At 45.2% G+C, this 19,884-nt stretch overlaps 1 long non-coding RNA gene across 1 annotated transcript; it reads left to right on the top strand.

The window, feature by feature from the left end:
* Positions 1-13,402: 13,402 nt before the first annotated feature.
* LOC134479590 (uncharacterized) lies at positions 13,403-17,693 on the top strand. Its single transcript, XR_015626112.1, has 2 exons — positions 13,403-13,812; positions 17,392-17,693. It is a non-coding gene; the product is annotated as an uncharacterized LOC134479590 (long non-coding RNA).
* Positions 17,694-19,884: the final 2,191 nt, after the last annotated feature.

The following is a 19,884-nucleotide window of genomic DNA, read 5'->3' as shown; positions in this document are numbered from 1 at the left end:
ATACACATACTTATATGTTACGTTTTGTTATTATATCCTGCCCACTGCCATCATCTCCCATTCTTCCTCATTGCCTTTTATTTCTCTTTCCTTATTTTTATCTATATGGATGTTCTGTCTATATGTATGTCTGTATACCACATGTGTACCTGTTGCCTGCAGAGACCCAAAGAGCACAAATGGCTGCTGGGAATTGAGTCACTATCCTCTGGAAAAGCAGCCAGTGCTCATAACCCCTGAGTCATCTCTCCAGCCCGGGATGCCTTTTTCTATTGACCAATTTCCTTTACCAACTCTCCCCTGCCCCTTCAAAAGCTCCTGGGAAGTAAGGCTTTGAGGGCCACAAGTAAATTTCACCTGTACCCTTTCCTTCTATTCCCTCCTTCCCCAGCACATCTTCAAGAACTCAGGGGACAATGACAATAGCCTTGTGCTTTGTGGATAGCCTTCTAGGTAAACACTAATTTGGTTCTCATGATATCGTTCTTTTAGGTCACCAACCAACTTTGGATTCTCAGAGCCTATGTGACTCACGTTCACATAGCATTTCCCCCTCTCCCTCCCAATGACTGGCTTCACCTAGGAGGGGGAAAACATTAGCCAGGGCTGTGCTAAGCCTGGAGATCGGCTAGTGATACATACTCACTGGCCCAGGACCTCCTCCAAGCATTACCAAGTAGATTAGCCAGCCTATCCAGCCACACCACCACTTCCTAGCAATACCACGAGGGAACCTGAGGTCCCACTCACTACAACAGTCATGGTCTCTCTTCTACTTACCCTAAAAAGATGCTCTTACATCAGGCAATTCAAAAATCTACAAGCTCGGGGTTGGGGATTTAGCTCAGTGGTAGAGCTCTTGCCTAGCAAGCGCAAGGCCGTGGGTTCGGTCCCCAGCTCCGAAAAAAAAAAAAAGAAAAAGAAAAAAAAAAAAAAATCTACAAGCTCTTCCAGCCATCTCTTTGGCACTGTAACAGACTCAATTTATCTTACATTTCCATTTCTGGGCAGAAGGGCAAAGTGAGTTCCCCTGTAGAACGCCCAGGGAATCCACTGCAGTCAGTGCTAAGTATCAGTTCAGAACTTTATCTCAATCTGCGGTCAGCAGCTCTGGACTGTGTCGGCAGGAAAGAGGGAAAGCTGTGCTGGTCATAACACACATAGGAACAGAGGATAAGAGGAGACCTTGGATGGACCACTTGAGGGGTGCCACCTCTGAGCAGAGAGTAGCCATGAACTGAACCAGCAGCAGCATCTATCTGTCCACTTCCTAGGAAATTCTTTGTCCTAAGAAGAAAGTTCACCGGGGAACAGAGCACCGACCATCCAGGAGAGACGGGAGCGTGCAACCCTTTCTGAAACTTCTGTAATATGTTCCCTCAGTGCGACCAACATGGTTAATCATGTATTAAAAACTGAAACAACAACAAAAAAAATACAATAAAAACTGAAACAACTTGAACAAAATAAGGAATCAACTGTTAATTACGACATCTAAACAAAACTTCTGGTTTTAAATCCCACTTTGGATCCCACCATAACAGCTATTCTCAGTTGTCAACCTGACTATATGTGGAATGGACTAAAATCCAGAAATGGAGGGCTCACCTGATCAGGATCATGGGGCAGAAACACAACGTCCCTTTAATCGGGATCTTGAGGAGGGATGACTCACACCTTTGATCCAGATCTTGAGGCACAGTGGCTATGCTTATAAAGAAATATAATGAAAAGGAATTTTTTAAGAGTTGGATCCCGGTGTGATGCTGCATGCCTTTAATCCCAGCATTTAGGAGACAGAGACATGCAGATCCCTGTGTTCAAGGCCAGCCTGGTCTACAAAGCAAGTTCCATGACAGCCAAGCTTAGGCAGTGAGGAGGAAACCATTGAAAACCAGAAACCTGGTGAAAATGTAATTGAACAAGGGGGCCATGTTCCAGCCCCAGCAAGCAGCAGAACTTAACAGCATTGGTCATGTGGTTCTGGTTCTAAAGTAAGGAAATCTCCCTCCGTGACTAAGTAAAGTTGCTGAGGCCAGATGTGTAACAGCAGTCGCCCTGCATGGAGGAGCGTCAGAGAGGCCATTGCTGGAAGCTGTGAAGGTGAAGCCTGGATTGCCTTTGGAGACCCCAAGATGTTAGAGATGCCAAAGCCATGGGATCCCTGCCGAGGAAAGCTGCTAACAGGGAGTAGAACCAGCCCCAGGGAAAGAAGTATGTTGCAGTCAACAAAGCTGAAAGGAGTTGGAGACCTGAAGAGCATTTTGCCTCCTGGCTGCCTTCAGATAAAGACATAGAACTCTCAGCTGCAGTGTCTTTCTGCATGCTGCTTATATTTCCTGCTATGATGACATTGGACTAAATCTCTGAACCTGTAAGCCAGCCCCAATTAAACATTGTTCCATATAAGAGTTGCTTTGGTCATGGTGTCTCTTCACAGCAATAGAACCCTAACTAAGACAGACACTAAGGGTAGCACTCAGGAATCAGGTGACTTCAACAGAACCTTCTCCCCATTGAATTTGTAAAATACAGGTGAGGGTCTTGTACAAGATAGAAGGAGGCCTGTCATTGGAGGAGAAGGAAGGATGGGCGGGAGAGAAGTTTGAGGGAAGAGAAGGAGACTGGAACGAAAAGGAAGGGAGACAGGAGGGAGAGAGAGAAGCCGAGGCAGGACAATGGAGGCTGATGTAAAGATCTCGCTCTGTGTATTTACAGGTTGTTATCAATGTTCTTAAGGGATGGATGGTACAGGGCTTTGTATGTTTAAGTGGGCAATCATATCGTATCGATTGGATCTAAGATTATTGTGTTGTGTGTTCTTTTATGCGAGGGTTTGAATGTAAGAAAATGTGCAGCTGGAGACACTGGGCCGCCATGGTGGAGTCAGGATGTGTTTCCGCAGAGATATCTTGCAGATATCTTGGGACGCCGCGGTGCGGACCCAGCGAGGTAAAAGACAGCAATGCATTTTTTTATTTTTATATTTTTTACAACAACAAACGGTGGCCAGCACGTTATTGGATATCAATAAAATTCATACAGACATGGAGATGGCCCTTAACATCAGGGTTGCCTCCTGATAAACCCATCAGAAGCTGATGATATCATAAGTAAAAACTACACTTACACTTTTTATCCCAGAACAGGGATGGATAGAGACAAGATGATCAAGAGTTCGAGGTTATCCTCAAATGCATGGCTCGTTCAAGGCCAGCCTGTGTATGAGGAATTCTTGTCTCAAAATAAGAAGCAGAAGCCTTACCTTGCTGTGGCTGCAGCTTTGATCCTGTTTCTCAGACATACTTTCTAGGTCTAATGACTTGTGGGAGATGATATGAGGTTAAGGTTGAGTCACCCTGGCTATCTGCAGACTACCATTAGACGGTCAATCGAGCTATGTGCAGATCATTAAACTCATCAGGGTCAGCAGAGTGCTTAGAAAAACTAGCCTACAGGAACCACGGCCACAGGTCCAGGCAGAACTGTAGGACAACAGGAGCTGCCCCATAATCCACTGTGTCAAAGACTTGAGTACAAGTTCAGTAGCTCAGTGTATTAGAGTCACAGCAAGAGGCTCCAAGACAGAGCTGACCCTGCCACTGGGTCCTGGATAGGCACCAATTACCTGCAACTGTTAAAGTGGTTTTGTATGTTAAAATAAATATAAGGTCGAGTCATGGGGTGGGGGTATTTTCCTCCTGTGTCATTAATTGACAATTTAAATCAAAACTCTAAATAGGAGCAGTACATTGGGAAAATGATGTTTCTCTTGTTCTTTCTTGCTTTGGTGATGATTGGAAATTGGTGTTGCTGTAAAATTATAAAAACAAAAACAAAAAAAAAAAAATGCTGTCTTTTATCCTGCACTTGGTCCAGCACCGCAGTGCCCAAGATATCTGGTAGATATCTTCATCTCAGTCAACAAAGCCTCTCACCCGCTCTGCTCCATCCCATATCACACATGGCTTCTCTCTGAGCCTGGCAACAATCTCTCTACCCATCTAGTTTCCAAGGCAGGTTGCCATCATGCCAGACATACACGTCTCCAGCCGCTGTATACTCTCTTAAATTCAATTAAATCGCCACATGAAAGAACACACAACACAATAACCTCTGATCCAATTGATAAGATATAATTGCCCACCTAGAAATACAAAGCCCTGTACACATCCATCCCTTAAGAATATTCATAACCACCTGTAAATGTGCAGAGAGGAAGCTTTAACATTCGCCCCCATGTTCTCTCCCTTTCTGGTTCCAGTCTCCTCCTCTTCCCTAAAACTTTTCCTCCCGCCCATCCTTCCTTCTCCTCCAGGGACAGGCCTTGTTCTATACCTGCCTTCACCTGCATGATGACATCATCCTACAGTTTGACACAAAGAAATCCAACTCTATTTCTTGCCAAGTTCACACTTCTTGTGTGCCAGTCAGTGCAGTGGGTTGTGGCTATTAAGGGGCTGATGGAAGTAGGCCTCTCAAGCCCCTCAGTGGAGGTTAACAATACAACGTCTAGCTGTACCCTGCCTCCGTTTGTCCTAGACATCCTGAGAACAGAGACATCCCCATAGGGCAAGGTTGAAATTGAGTATCGGGTAAAATTATCCTTAAGGCTGTAGGGCTCCCTTCCAGTTCCTTCCTGGCGGTGTCTAAGCGCTTTGCACGTTAACAGGTGTTGGCTCATGAAGTTGGGTTTATGGTGGTAGAGAGATGGCACAACGGTTAGTTAAGAGGACTTGCTGAGCAGACAGGAAGACCAGAGTTCAAATTTTCAGCACCGGTGTAACCCAAAAATGCAAGCTTTACCTCAAAAGAATAAAGTAGAGATCAATGGAGGTGGACAACCATTTCTGGCCTCTGGCCTCTAAGCCTAAATACCAGTGGTTCTCAACATGTGGGTCATAACACCTTTGGGGAGGCAAACCACCCTTACACGGTTGCCTATGGCCATCCGTGTATCATATATTTATATCATGATTTGTAACATGTTGTGGTTTCCTCTGAAGTTACTGTATTTTGATGCTAATTCCACTGCCCCAAGGACAGCTGCCTAGTCAAGGACTCGGAACTCTGGTGACTTCACCAGAGCCACCTCCATTGAATTTGTAAAGTACTGGTGAGGGGCAGGTACAGGATAGAAGGAGGCCTGTCATTGGAGGAGAAGGAAGGATGGGTGGGAGAGAAGTTTGAAGGAAGAGGAGGAGACTAGGGGAGGGAGAAGAGGAGACAGAGAGAGGGGAGAAGCCGCGGCAGGACAAGATGGCAGGTGATGTTAAGATTCTGCTCTGTGGGGGTTGGGGATTTAGCTCAGTGGTAGAGCGCTTGCCTAGGAAGCGCAAGGCCCTCGGTTCCGTCCCCAGCTCAGAAAAAAAGAACCAAAAATAAAAAAAGATTCTGCTCTGTGTATTTACAGGTTGTTATTAGTGTTCTCAAGGGATGGATTGTACTCGGCTTTGTATGTTTAAGTGGGCAATTATAATTTACCAATTGGATCTAAGATTATTGTGTGTTCTTTTATGTGAGGGTTTGAGTGTAAGAAAGTGTGCGGCTGGGTTGGGGATTTAGCTCAGTGGTAGAGCGATTGCCTAGGAAGCGCAAGGCCCTGGGTTCGGTCCCCAGCTCTGAAAAAAAAGAAAGTGTGCAGCTGGGCTGTGTTTCCGCCAAGATATCTAGCAGATATCTTGGGACACCGCGGTGTGGGCCTAGCGGGGTAAAAGACACAATTACTTTTTTATTTTTATATTTTTACAACAACAGTAACAGTAGCAAAATTACAGCTATAAAGTAGCAACAAAGATAATGTTATGGCTGGGGTCACCACAACAGGAGGAACTGTATTAAAGGGTCTCAGCATTAGGAAGGCTAAGGACCACTGTTATTGTGCACCCACAACACAAACATAACACGTCACACATATGTGTGCGCAAAAGAAATCGAAGAGAAGAGGCTAATGTTCATCACCGAGTACAAGCTAGAAAATAAACCACAGAAAGTGGTCAACGCATTAAGGCACAAAAGACTGGAGTTTTAAAACAAAGAAACTCGAAGCTGGGGACGTAGCTCAGCTGCTGAAATGCTTGCCTGGTATGACAAAGCCAACGGCCGCATACCCAGCAGCAATAAGCCTGAAAGAAAGGTGTTTGCTGTGCTCTGGGAGGATGGCTAAGAGTCTGAGGCAAGCCTAGATGATTTTCTGAGACTCTGTCTCAAAAGACACCAAGAAGCCAGGCAGACTGACATATGCCTTTAATCCTAGCACTCAGGAGGTGTAGGATGATATCATTATGCAGCAAGGCGGGTCCAGGACAAGGCATAGCCTATCATTGGATGAGAAGGAAGGCATAGCCTATCATTGGATGAGAGGAAGGGTAGGCGGGGAAAGTCTAGGAGGGAAGAGGAGGAGCAAGAGAGAGCAAGATGGAGTCTAAGGAGGGGGAAGGTTCAGATTTAGGTGAGCTAGACTGATTTTATCTTGTCTAGGTGGGCGGTTTATATCTTTATCAATTGGCAGTGAATTTATTGTGTGAATGAATTGTGGATTGAGAATTTAACGTGTAAATCTAATTTACAAGTTTCTGGAACTTTGATTTTTACTAGACTTAAGAGGACAATGTGAAGAAGAAATGGCAGAGAGGCAGTTGGAGCGTGGGGATCTGGTTCTGTTGCCTGCGTGGAGGGAGAACACACAAGGGCCCACAGAACAAGATGTGTGTGTGCGCGTGCGCGCGCGCGCGTGTGTGTATGTGTGTGTGTGTGTGTGTGTGTGTGTGTGTGTGTGTGTGTGTACGCACGCGCATGCCAGGCATGGTAGCTACTGCCTAGGGGACCTCGAAGAGAGGGCTGCTGAAAGGGAGACAGCCAGGAGAGGACGGCTTGTAGACTTTGTGGCAGAGTGGCAGCTGGAGGGAGCGGATCCAGCTCACCGAAACTGATAGAAAACGTTCATTTTTAAAAATTTTTTACCACAACAAGGAGGCAGAAGCAGGAGACTCTGTGAGTTCAAAGCTAGCCTGGCCTACATAGCAAAGCCAGGACACCCAGGGCTATGTAGTAAAATCTTGGCTCAAAGGAAAAGAAAAAAGACAGAGCCGGGGAGGGAATGTAATTTTCTCAACCACAAAAAAAAAAAACAAAACTAAAAAACCTTGGTTGTAAACATATTTTACCTATGAATATGTAGATAATAATTGTGTATAGTTATGAAGAATAATGTGTATGAGCACTGCATACAAAAACAGATCTTAAAACAGGGAGGATATCTTATCACTTCTTTAGGGTACATTCAAAATCCTCTCTTCTTATTTTTGCTTGAGTCTTTTCATTTGTTGAGACAGGGTCTTGCTATGTAGCTCAGGCTAGCCTTGAGTTCCTCATCCTCCGGCTTCAGCCTCCCAAGCCTGAGATCATGCTGTGTGCCACCATGGCAGTCTGTCCAGGGTGCCCAGGTTGGCCTTGAGTCATAGCACCCTCCTGAGCACTGGAACAGCAAGTGGGTACCACAGGACATTAGCTCTGTGCTGCAGAATGGTCTGAGTGAGTTGGAGAGATGATTCTGCAATTATGAGCACTGGCTGCTCTTCCAGAGGACCCAGGCTCGATTCTCAGCACCCACGTGGCAACTCACTACTGTCTATAACAACAGTTCCAAGGGTTCTGACACCCTCTTCTACCCTCCACGGGTACCCCAGTGCCCTCTTCTGGTCTCCATGGGCACCAGTCATACACACAATTGACAAAAATGTTAGGCATTATCTCTCCTATTCAGATGTGACATCAACCAGTAAACCACCTTAAGTCCATCTTCCCCTTCTTTGCTATATCACTCCTATTTCCATGGAAACCATGAGGACTAGAACTATAAAAACAAAAACAAACAAAACACAATCGACTCCATTACAGAACATGTAGTTTCAACTGTGTCAATAATGGATGCTATTTGATATTGTTTGTGTATCATGTAAAGGTTAGGAATGGAGTCCAGACTCACTGCTTGTGATCTCTGATCTGCCTTTGCTATGGGCACAGTCTCCTTGCCACATTTTCCTCATCTATGAGGTGGGAACATCTAAGACCCTTCTCTCATGGGGTTGCTCTAAGGATTGGGTAGACCTTGTGGGTATAGTTGTCCTCAGGGGCTTGCTGTTATGAGACTGCCTCCGTGTTCTCAGCACATACTTTCACATATGAGAAGTTTAGACCTAAACCTGTCCTAAGTCATCGCCCAGAGCCCAGCAGGGGAAAGGCTCTCTGATTCAAGTGAGGCGGGTTCCCCTGGTAGAGCCCTGAGCACTGACTGTTCCTGCAATGACCTTCACTCAGAAGAAATAAACACAGGTTGAAGCCCAACGCCAAGGTCAACGCCCACATCTCTTTCCCTCACCTTTGCCCCCTTGGATAGCCAATCCCAAAGCAGCCTGAGGTGAAAGGTGGTGCCTTTGGGTTGGGATAGCAACCAGAATGGGCCAAACAAACTCACCTGGGGTTGGGACTGGATTGTTTATCATCACTAAGGAAGAACCAATTCAAAAGGCAGCTACCTTTGTGAACTGGAGCTCCTGCTTCCTAAACAAACAGCCTCTGGTCCTCTGGATTCTAAGGGCACTCGCAGGGCTTGCCTGCATGGCTGAACTAAGATAGAGTCTTATATAGCTGAGACTGGCCTTGAATTTATTATGTAGCCAAGAACAACCTTGAACTTCTGTTTTTTGCTTTTCTCCTCTTGCTGGGGGTGGGGGGGTGGTAAGGGGGATTGAGATAGGGTTTCTCTATGAAGCTCTCTCCGGCTGTCCTGGAATTCTATCTGTAGACCAGGCTGGCCTCCAACTCACAGAGATCCACCACCCTCTGCCTCCCAAGTATTGGGATTAAAGACATGGGCCACCATAGCCAACCTTGAATTTCTGATCCTCCCAAGTCCTGAGATTACAGACTTGTGTCATAATGTCTAGTTAATGTATTCAGTATTATGGTAGCTATTCAAGAAGATGACTTTAAAACCCTACCAGGCATGGTGGTGCACACTTGACATCCTAGCTCTCTGGAGGTAGAGATAGGAGAGTCGGGAATTCAAGGCCAGCCTGGGCTACATGAGACCCTGCCTTTAAACACACACACACACACACACACACACACACACACACACACTTATATAAATAGAGACAGACTTAAAAAAAAAAACCCAACAGAAGTCTTTGGGCATATTTCTGTTTTATCTTGTCATTAAATATTTTATCTGTTACCTTTCTTGAAAAGGGTATCAGTTATTTCTGCATCTTATATGCACTGATAAATACTTTATTATAATGTTAATAATAAATGAACATAGGTTAAAAAAAGAAAATGATTCCATTACAAATTCATTTAAAGTCTGATAATCCCAGCACCCATTCAGAAGGCAGGAGATTCTAGAGAATTTCAGGCCAACCTGGGCTACATAGTGGGTTCTAGGCCAGCTCTCAAAAAGGCAGAAACCAATCAATTAATTAATCAAAAAAAACCAACCTAAATTAGACAAATAGAGGTGGACCAAGGCCATGCAAAAGGAATAGATGCAGTGAGTCAGATTTTCAACTTCTCTGAAGAGTCATCTGTTCAGAGAGCATGAAGTAGTTCAGAACAAGGAGCTACTCTACGTCCAGCTCATCTTGGCTCAAAAGTACTTCTTCTCTCAAACAAATCTTTCCCCCGAGACAGTTAGTAGCTTATGTTCCTCAAAACCTGACTGTGGATCCTTTCCTAGCTAAGAGCTGCTGTCATCTGCATTCCATTGTTCTATTGTGTGCTTGTCAGAGAGCTGTCAAAGACAGGAACTGTGTCCTCCATCCAGAGAGTGCCTGGTACGCAGTCCGCCTTCAGTCACAGGGCTGTGTTACTGGGTGACCTAGCACAACCGTTTTACAAGGTATCCGACATCAAGGTATACAGCACATTTGTCTTCAGCAAGACACAGGAAGACACAAGCACATAGCAAAGCCCCACACACTGGAGTGTGCCCACCCATTAGGATTTCCATCCATTTAAACAACACTTTTCTGGCCAAATGAAACAGCCTAACTTGGCTGTAAAGTGTTCCTCAGAACCAACAAGGCTGTGGTCCACAGTAATCTATTATATTCTTAGCTGATACTTCAGAAGAAATCATTATAGAGTTCATCTTACAGGCATCACACACAGAAAAGGAGGAGGAAGAGAAGGGGAAGGGGAGGAGGAGAAGAAGAGAAGAAGAGGAAGGGAGGAGGAGGGGAGGAGAAGGGAAGGAGGAGGAAGAAGAGGAGGGGGAGGAGGAGGGGAGGAGGAGGAAGGGAGGAGGAGGAGGGGAGGAGGAGGAGAAGGAGGAAGGGAGGAGGAGGAAGGGAGGAGGAGGAGGAGGAGGAAGGGAAGAGGAAGAGGAGGAGGAGGAAGGGAAGAGGAAGAGGAGGAGGAGGAGAAGGAGGAGGAAGGGAGGAGGAGGAGGAGGAAGGGAGGAGGAGGAAGGGAGGAGGAGGAGGAAGGGAGGAGGAAGAGGAGGAGGAGGAGGAGAAGGAGAAGGAGAAGAAGAAGAAGAAGAAGAAAACAACCTGAAGCTCAAACACAGGAGTGTCCAAAGCTAGCTGGTTGGAGGATGGGAATCTAAGGACGGACAGCAGATTCCCTTTCTGCCACAGACTGACTACTAAGCTGGATTTGCCACTTTTTTGTTTGTTTGTTTGTTTGTTTGTTTTGTTTTGTTTTTCCTATCCTCTTCCTAGTTTTTCCTGGGGGAGAAAAAGGGTTAAAGCTGAACCAGGCATGGAGGAACCCACCTACTGTTACAGACTGTTCCTCCTACACAGTTGGCTCAGACAAGGGCTTTGAGCCCTAATTTGGAGTCTGGGCCACATGGCAGGACACTGGAGGATAAGGGGTTAAATCAAAGTCAGGCTCACATTCCTATGACACTGGGGGGGGGGGGGCGTCAAAGTCCTCCAAATACTTTGGGCCAGTGTCCTTGGCAGCAAAGCCTCCTTTGCCAAAACAGGTGCATGCTTTTCCCTGAGCCTCTGGGGTGGGAAGTCAGTTAGGGCACAGGAAGAGCTGTGCATCCCGACAGCCTCCAGGAAGCTGGCTCCCAAATCAGTGTCAAGTATTTCCAAAGGAATCCGATTTTATTGAAAGGAACACACACACACACACACACACACACACACACACACACGCACGCGCGCGCACACGGGGCACATACATACACAGGCAAGTGTTCTCAAGAAAGAGACAGAGAGCAAGGGTGAATATCTTAGCAACTGCAGTAAACAAGCCTCTAACGTGGTAGACTGGCTGTTGCCCAATAGGAATAAAATGGGAGCTACCTGTGTAACTGGAGAGTTTCTAAATAGTCACCTTGGAAAAGAAAAAAGGAACAGAAGAAATTAATCCGAAAGGTATAATTATTTAAGTGAATAAATTCAAGCTATTTTTTTCAATATGTAATTGTTACCAAAAAAGCTGAGGTTCACTCATTTGAGTTCTTAGTCCCAATGGTGTGTGTGTGTCTGTCTGTCTGTGCGCGCACTTAAAACAGAATTCCTCAAAACTCAATTGTTTTTTAACTTGATTTGTAGACCAGACAGACTCACAGAGCTCCACCTGCCTCTGCTTCCTGCAGGCTTGTACCACCACACCCTGCCCTAGTTCTTAGTCCTATTAATAAAATAAGGTAAAAATGGACTCAGAAGAGCCCGAGGACAATTTTTAGTAACATTTGAGAGAAAAACAACAGGACAGGCAAGTTTTAAAAATCCCAGCAGTTGCCAGGAGGGAAACAGAAAAAGTCTTGTCTTTTAAATGAGATGGAAGTCAGGGAAACAGTGAGAAAGTCTAGGGTGTTGAAGTTTGCATAGGAGTGCCTCGCTATGGATATGAGTCAGGAAGACACTCGGTCCCAGGGTCTTGTATCCCAGGCAAAAGGCAACACCAGGACTCTTGATCAGAAACAGAAACACTGCGTGCGCGCTCCCAAGAGTCAGAATGAGCTAATGAGCTAGGAAAGGGCCCCAAAGGGGTTGGGGATTTGGCTCAGTGGTAGAGCGCTTGCCTAGGAAGCGCAAGGCCCTGGGTTCGGTCCCCAGCTCCGAAAAACAGAACCAAAAAAAAAAAAAAAAAAAAAAGAAAGGGCCCCAAAAATGCTCGGCTGTGTGCTCCATGACCCATGACCTTTTGTAGGACATTTACAGAACGTCCACCCCTCCTAAGTTTGTCTATGGAAGCATTTTCTCATTCATGCTTCCTTAGGAGAGCCCAGGTAGAGAGGATTCCAGTCTTCCTATGCTCATGTCCAAATGTTAATCTTGATCTTTCAATGCAGTTTCTAGTCTCCTGCTACGTCAGTGGTTCTCAACCTCCCTGTGGTGGTTTGTATATGCCTGGCCAGGGAGTGGCACTTATTAGTAGGTGTGGCCCTGTTAGAGAAAATGTGTCGCTATGTGGGTGGGCTTTGAGGCTCCTTTGCTCAGGCTCCGCCCAATGTGGAAGAGACCTGCTTCTTGTTTGCCTACCAAAGCGACTCTCCTGCTGACTGCCTTCCAACCAGGACTAGACCTGTCTGCTCCTCCAGCACTGTGTTGGCTTGGCTGCTGCCATGCTCCTGCCTTGATGATAATGGACTGAACGTCTGAAACCGTAAGCCAGGCCCAATTAAATGTTGTCTTTCTAAGAGTTGCCTTGGTCACAGCCATAAAACCTTAAGAGGAGTCCTAAAGCAAGATCCTTTAATAGTTCCTCATGTTGTAATGACCCCCACCCTCAACCATACACATATTTTTGTCGCTATTTATAACTGTAATTTGGCTACTGTCATGAACCACAATGTAAATGTAATGTATTTTTGGAGATAGATGTTTACCAAAGGGGTCTCAACCCACAGGTTGAGAATCACTCAGTTATGTAATCAATGTAAAATATGATACTGAAGGCCTGCAGAGGATGTAGTTGGCAGTGTCTGCCTAGAATGCAGAAAAGCCCTGGGCTTGATTCCAACATACACAAACGGGGAATGATAGCCTGCAGCTATAATCCCAGAATCTGGGTAGAAGCAGGACAGTCAGTTCAAGATCACCTTCTGCCGCATATCTTATGAGGCCAGCGTGATCTCATGAGACACAGTTTCCAATGAATATATACAATCGATCTTACGTTTCTTTCCCTCCCAATCTCTAAAATTTCGTTTCATACTTCCAGCTCGTCTAAGATGCACAAACCACATTTCAACCCTCGTATGGCTAGTGACTTCCAGCTTTAGGCCACACAGGACTAAGCCAAAGAAACTTCCAAAGGCCTTTATTTCTTGTGTAGTAGAAGTGAACAACACCACAACACTCTTTACTGTCAGGGTCACGGGGAACCCTCATTTCCGGTCACGGGGAACCCTCACTTCCGGTCACGGGGAACCCTCACTTCCGGTCACGGGGAACCCTCATTTCAAATTCCCATGACAAGCGCCATTTGAGGACAGATATGTCCCTTTACAGCCAGTGGCTCTGCAAATCCAATCAGAGGCCATTGTGTTTAGCCCTGGGTCTTTTGCCTTTCGAGAATGCGGTCCTCAGCATGTCCCCTTTCAAACATGGGCTATTCTGGTGCTGTCTTCAGTTCTGCCGTGACTGGCAAGTGATTACAGTGCTATATTTTATGTGCCTGAGTTCACAGAGCAAATTACATAGCGTGAGTGGCTGGCGTGGTGATTAGTGGCTGTGTGTGAAGACTAGAATCGCTGTATTTGCATGTTTCTGAATAATGAGACTCTTATCTCCATTCTACCGCAATGGGGTCGGAATCAACAGCATTATTAACTATTTCACAGTGAGCACAATTTGCTATTGTTTTTTTTTCTTTCTCTGTTTCTGCACATCTCTCTTGCGTTTTCACTATCCCCCTTCCTTCCCTCCCTCCATCTCTCTCTTAAAATAAACCAAAAGCCACTTCATTTGGTATTCCACTCCTAATAACCTTTCCACACAAAAGTTTTCCATAGGGAGATATTTCTACAATCTTATCAATACTCCACTTGTAATCTAATCTAGCTTCTTTGGTTATAGAGGAAGAAGCAGCAGTGGTGAACAGGAAAGATTTAAGGCAACAGACCTAGAAAGAAAGCTACAGGGCTGAGGTCCGATGATAGAGGGTCTGATTAACCTGCTTCTGTCCCTGAATTGATTCACTAGCCTTAAAATAAATAAGTTAATTAATTAATAAAGAAAAAAATGAGGAGGACGGGTGGGAAATACATACAACAGGGCTCTGACAAGAGCCTATTCTCCCTCCTGTTCTCTGTCTCTGGTGCCTGGCTGCCCCCTCAGAACAATGGGATCCCATCTTCTACGTTAATTATATATTGTGCATTTTGGGCACATGCCCATTTTTTTGCTGAAAAGATGGAGACATTGGGGAAAATTATAATTTGATTCCCCAAACACAAAGGCCTTTTCAGTTGACTATAGAGAGCCCTAACTGCACAGTGCACCGACAAACATCAATTTTTGCAGCAATGACATGAATGTACGCAGCGCCAGTTACAGTGATGGTGGGTTATAAGACAGAAGCGTCAGGAGAGCTGTGATTAAGCGCTCACGTGACTGTTCCCTCAGCCGCACGACGCTTACCCATCAGCCATGCGATGGTGACAGTTTTGATATCAAGGGTAAGAGCGGAGTAAATAAATATCTGTAGAGAGCCTTTTCAAAAGTAGATCCAAAAGTGAATACCAGCAAATTCTTCCCTAGAAATACTGCTGAGCATGTAGGGCAAGTCACTTCGATTAAATTCTAACACATGGAGATCGTAGTGGACAGCTAACCAACCACAGCAGTGTGCACATTAACTGCCTGTGCACAGAGAAAGAGACACGGGGTTTGTTGTGAATGAGCATGATGATTGACATCAGCTTACCATATGTGGGAGTTAAGCACATGCGTAAACAACTGTAGGGATGACGACAGTTAGTAAATAATATGTTGGTGAAATGGTCCAGAGTGGAGCCTTGTTACGGAATACATATATGTACACACAAACATATATACATATGTATATGTATATATGTATATGTGTATATATATATATATATATATAGTGTATACATATATATGTATATGTACTAAAGTGAGTGGCTTGTGATCGTATCTTAACAAGTGCCTTAAGATAGCTAGAAGTGTCCATTATGTCTTCATCAATAATCAAAAGTCTTATCAGTCCTAGGAGCATCTAAAAAGCATAAATCAGAAGAAATTGAGCCAGACTCAGCAATGGGTATAAGATGGTGAAATGCTTCAGGGCTACCTAAAATCCAGCCTTCTCCTGAGCCCACGGTCCACATGAACTCTCCTTGTGGTGCTACCACATGTTGACACATGCTGTCTTCCCTTGATGTGTTCTTGACACATAAGCATGAAGCACCTGTCTTTGCAAGGAAGTGCATATCACCCATTTATTGGTCAAACGAACCTTTCAGAGCTCTTGCTAGAAGGGAGACACTGTGCTAGCTGCATGAGTTCCAGTGAGGAGGACTGCTTCACTGCCATCCCATAGTCTGTAAACTAGCAGACTGGCTGATTTAACTAGTACTGTTGAGAAAAGTGAACTATGCTGAGATCTGAAGCAAACAGCAAGAAATTAGTCTGAGAAGAAACAGAAACCTTGATCTTAAAAAGTTCGGGGCTGGGGATTTAGCTCAGTGGTAGAGCGCTTACCTAGGAAGCGCAAGGCCCTGGGTTCGGTCCCCAGCTCCGAAAAAAAGAACCAAAAAAAAAAAAAAAAAAAAAAAAAGTTCAAGCCAGGTTTGACGGCTTTCAACCCAGCACCCAGGAGGCAGAGGCAGGTGGATCTTTATGAGTTAGAAGCCGGGGTTGGGGGGCTGGGGATTTAGCTCAGTGGTAGAGCACTTGCCTAGCAAGCGCAAGGCCCTGGGTTCGGTCCCCAGCTCCGAAAAAAAAAAAAAAAAAAGAATGAGTTAGAAGCCTACCTGGTCTACATAGTGACTTCTCAGACAGCCAGGGATATACATAGACTCTGTCAGGAAAAAACAAAACAAAACATTTTTAATTGAAAAAAAAAAAACATTCTGAGAGAAGGGACAATCCAGGCAAGTGGAAGGGCAAGAGGAAAACCCCCAGGGTAGGAACAAGTGACTAAGGCTAGAACTCACTGAGCCGGGGGAGAGGAAGCCAAGAAGTGCCCTGGGGCTCGATCATGTGCTTGGCACGTGCTCAATACTCAGAAAACCTTTGCTGAATGAATGGACCAATGGGCACATATCAGCTATAAGGGCAATAACGTGTAATTTTTGCCCGCTTTGTGCAAGAGACCAGATGACCAGGGCACAAAAATAGAGAATCATAATCAGGCAAATAAGAGTGGATATTCTCCAGGGACAGTGAAAAGTGAAAAGTAAGCCACGCCTGATGGTACATGCTTGTAATTCCAGCCGGGAGGCCGAGGCAGGGAAGTAGCAAATCCAAGACTAGGCAGTGCCTTCCAGTGAGTTCCCCTTCTCAAAATAAAAGTCACAATAAGGTCAAGGGTCATAGGTCAGTGGGCAAGTGATTATATAGCATGCACAAGACCCTGGATTCAATCCCTAGTTCCCAACCCCTGAAAAATGAAATATTCAAGGAAGTCTATAGTAAACCCCAAATTATTGCAAAGGAACACAGGAGCACTGAAGCTAAAAGCAGGCCGACGTCATGCCGGGCGGGTTCCAGAGGCTGGATGGGAACCACACTTTGAATCAGGCAGAGGAATGTGGTAGGTAGAAGAGACAAACGAGAGGGCATTCCAAGAAAATCAGTCGGCATCTTGTTAAACCAAGGCAGCTACACTGATTTTAGGACATCACGTAAATTCATTCTATGCTCGCTTGCCCAGACAAGGAGGGAGAATCAGTCACACACACACACACACACACACACACACACACACACACACACACACAATGAGTCCCAGTGTGTTTATTTGGGCTTGCCCCCTTTGAAATTCACAAGCCTCACCTTGAGTGGAGAATTAACTATCTTAGCTAATTTTATAGTGAAATTGGCCAGAGCCCCGGATATCTATAAAGGGATGTTCTAATTCTCTCACATCCCCGAGTCGCCTCCTATTCCAAGTGTCTTCCTCTCATCGCCGCTTCCTCCCGTTTTAGCACCATGTTCCTTAAACCCTTTCAGAAGCTCTCAGAAAGCATCTAGCCCATTATAAAGTCTTGATGTGAGTCAAGCTTTCACCAGCGCAGCCAGAGAGTAAGTGTCCTTGGTCACCATCTTTTCTCATGCTCTAACCAAGGAAGTTCGGGCAACTCTCACTCTCAATCGATTCTCCTTCCTCAGCACCACTACCTACTTCCCTCCATGTCCCTGTCTTCCCTGAACTTACTAAGTTCCTCCTCCGCAGGATCCGGGAATTGAACTCGAAATCTCATACTTACACATCAAGAGCTCTGACAATGAAGCCATCTCCCTCGTTGAGGTCAACTGGGTGATATGGTCTACTGTGGTCCAAAGGCTGAGGAGCAAGTTCAAGGTCAGCATGGGCCACAGAATGAGGGTCTAACTCAGCTTCTCCCTCTCCCCACCCAAAAAGGACAAGAAAAAGATTAAATTCTGTAAAATCCCCTCTGATCTCTGAATAAGATACAAGTTTTCCCCCTGTAAAGATCCAATGGCTTCTCAAATAAAACTTTATTTTACTTTTGCTTCCTAGGTGTAATTAATAGCAGGTACATTGACCTTAATGCTAATGGATTATGGAATAGACATTTTTATATCCCTGCTTTTGTTTTGTGTTGGTTGGTTGATTGGGTTTTTGTTGTTGTTGTTGTTTTGTTTGTTTGTTTTTGTTTTCTCAAGGCAGGGTTTATGTAGCCCTGACTGTCCTGGAACTCACTCTGTAGACCAGGCTGGCCTCAAACTCATATTCATCTGCCTCTCTCTCCCAAGTGCTGGAATTAAAAGTGTGCACCATCACCACCCAGCCCCTTTTTGGTGTTTGTCTGTCTGTTTTGAGGCAGGATTTCTCTATGTAGTCCTTTAGACTGGCCTGGAATTCACAGGAGTCCTCCGACTTCAGCCTCCTATTGGGATTATACCTATGCACCAATGTGTCTGGGGTCTCCCCTTTCTTTCTTTCCTTCTTTCTTTCTTTCTTTCTTTCTTTCTTTCTTTCTTTCTTTTTCTTTCTTTCTTTCCTTCTTTCTTTTATTCTTTGTGAGTTTCACACCATGTACCCAAGTCCCACTCATCTCTCCATCCCTTCATATGTGCCCTCTGCCCTTGCAACCTCTCCAAGAAAGAAAGAACAAAAGAAAGAAAGAAAGAAAGAAAGAAAGAAAGAAAGAAAGAAAGAAAGAACTAGCATAGAAAGCATCTCGCTGTGGGAGCTATGATGTGTCATAACTGTGTCCCACCCGTTTGTTCATATATCTTTACTTGCAAAGGTTCATTGCAATGAGTCACCGGTCTGGTCCAAGGCCTCTGGCTTATGCTACTCTATCTTACACACTCCTGCAAGTTCACAGGTGTGATAGAATTTGGGGTGAGCCAACTCAAAGCCCTGGATCTGGGCCTGGGTCTGGGCGGTAACTGAGTTGGTCAGTCCATGGGCTCTCCCACACTCACACCACCAGAGTGAGCTCTCCCACTCTCATGGCCTTGAGTGGCTTACTGGCACCCATGCCAACAGGGCCAACTCTGTGCACTGGAAGTGCATTTGGGAGGGTGCAGGTACTCTCCAGAATGATGCAGCCAGCGAGGGGCTGGACCAGCTCTCCCACTCTCACAGCCTTGGGGCTGGCTCACCTGTGCCTTTGCTATGAGAGCCAGTTCTACTGTGCTGCTCAGGTAAGGGGCAGGGCCCCGCTCTCCCGAATGCTGAGCCTTCGAGGGGCAGGGCCAGCTTTGCTCCATTCTTAATATATTACTAGTAGACGTTTGTCAGTTGCAACAATCATGCTTTATTTGTGGCTTTACCTTCTGCAGTTTCAAACCAAGGTTCAAAACAATAAATGAAAGTAAGTAATAACTTCCAAGGAACGTGTACTATATAGTAATTTCTATAATGGTCCCACTTTATTAGTGGTAATATCTTCTTGTGTAGATTTTTTAATTAAACTGATGAATTTGTATGTATAGTAAAAACAAAATATGCCACACAGGGTCTGACACTATCTACAGTTTCTAGCATTCCAACGTGTTGGAACATCTCCATGTTAGGTAAGGAGGAATAACTATATTAATTAAGAGTTTAAAGGGGTTTTTGTTTTGTTTTGTTTTGTTTTGTTTTTGGTGGTGGTGATGATTGGTTGGTTGGGGTTTGGGGCTCTCAGTGTAGGGAAGGTTTTGGGGTTGGTTGGTTTTGTTTTTAGATTTTGTTGGTTGGAGGTGCAGAGGCCAAGTCTTCATACATAGCTCAAGGGAACCTACCTCTGTGTTTTCCCGGCCAGCCGTGAACTCTTGATGATCCTCCTGCATCAGTTTCCCATGTGCTAAGACTCCAGCCGCAGCCATCACACGGAGGAATCAAGCTCCATTGTTAAATGACTGCAACAATGGATGCGCTCCTGAGCCACACAACCCTCACCAGACCAGAAGTTACTGTCAGCTTTTTAGAAGAATTAGAAAGCAGAGGAGAAAGAAATCATTAGCCAAACTTCCCACGGAAAGTCACACATTCCGAGCTTCCCTTGGCCAAGGAGTCTCTTGAAAGGTGCTGATGGCCCCTTTCTGGAGCTTTACTTGACAGTGATCGATGACCTTGCAGATAATCTTATCTATGCAGACTCATCTAACTTGACTGACAAGAAGTTCTGGGCTCCTGCAGAGACATAAAGTTCCCCCAGTCTGTCAGGTATACCTCTCCCTGACTCACCGGTTCATGAGTGTCCCAGAC

Source organism: Rattus norvegicus, chromosome 7 (assembly GCF_021556685.1).
Source record: "Rattus norvegicus strain SHRSP/BbbUtx chromosome 7, alternate assembly SHRSP_T2T, whole genome shotgun sequence".
NCBI classification, from domain to species: Eukaryota; Metazoa; Chordata; class Mammalia; order Rodentia; family Muridae; genus Rattus; species Rattus norvegicus.
This window is presented reverse-complemented; position numbering and strand designations above follow the sequence as displayed.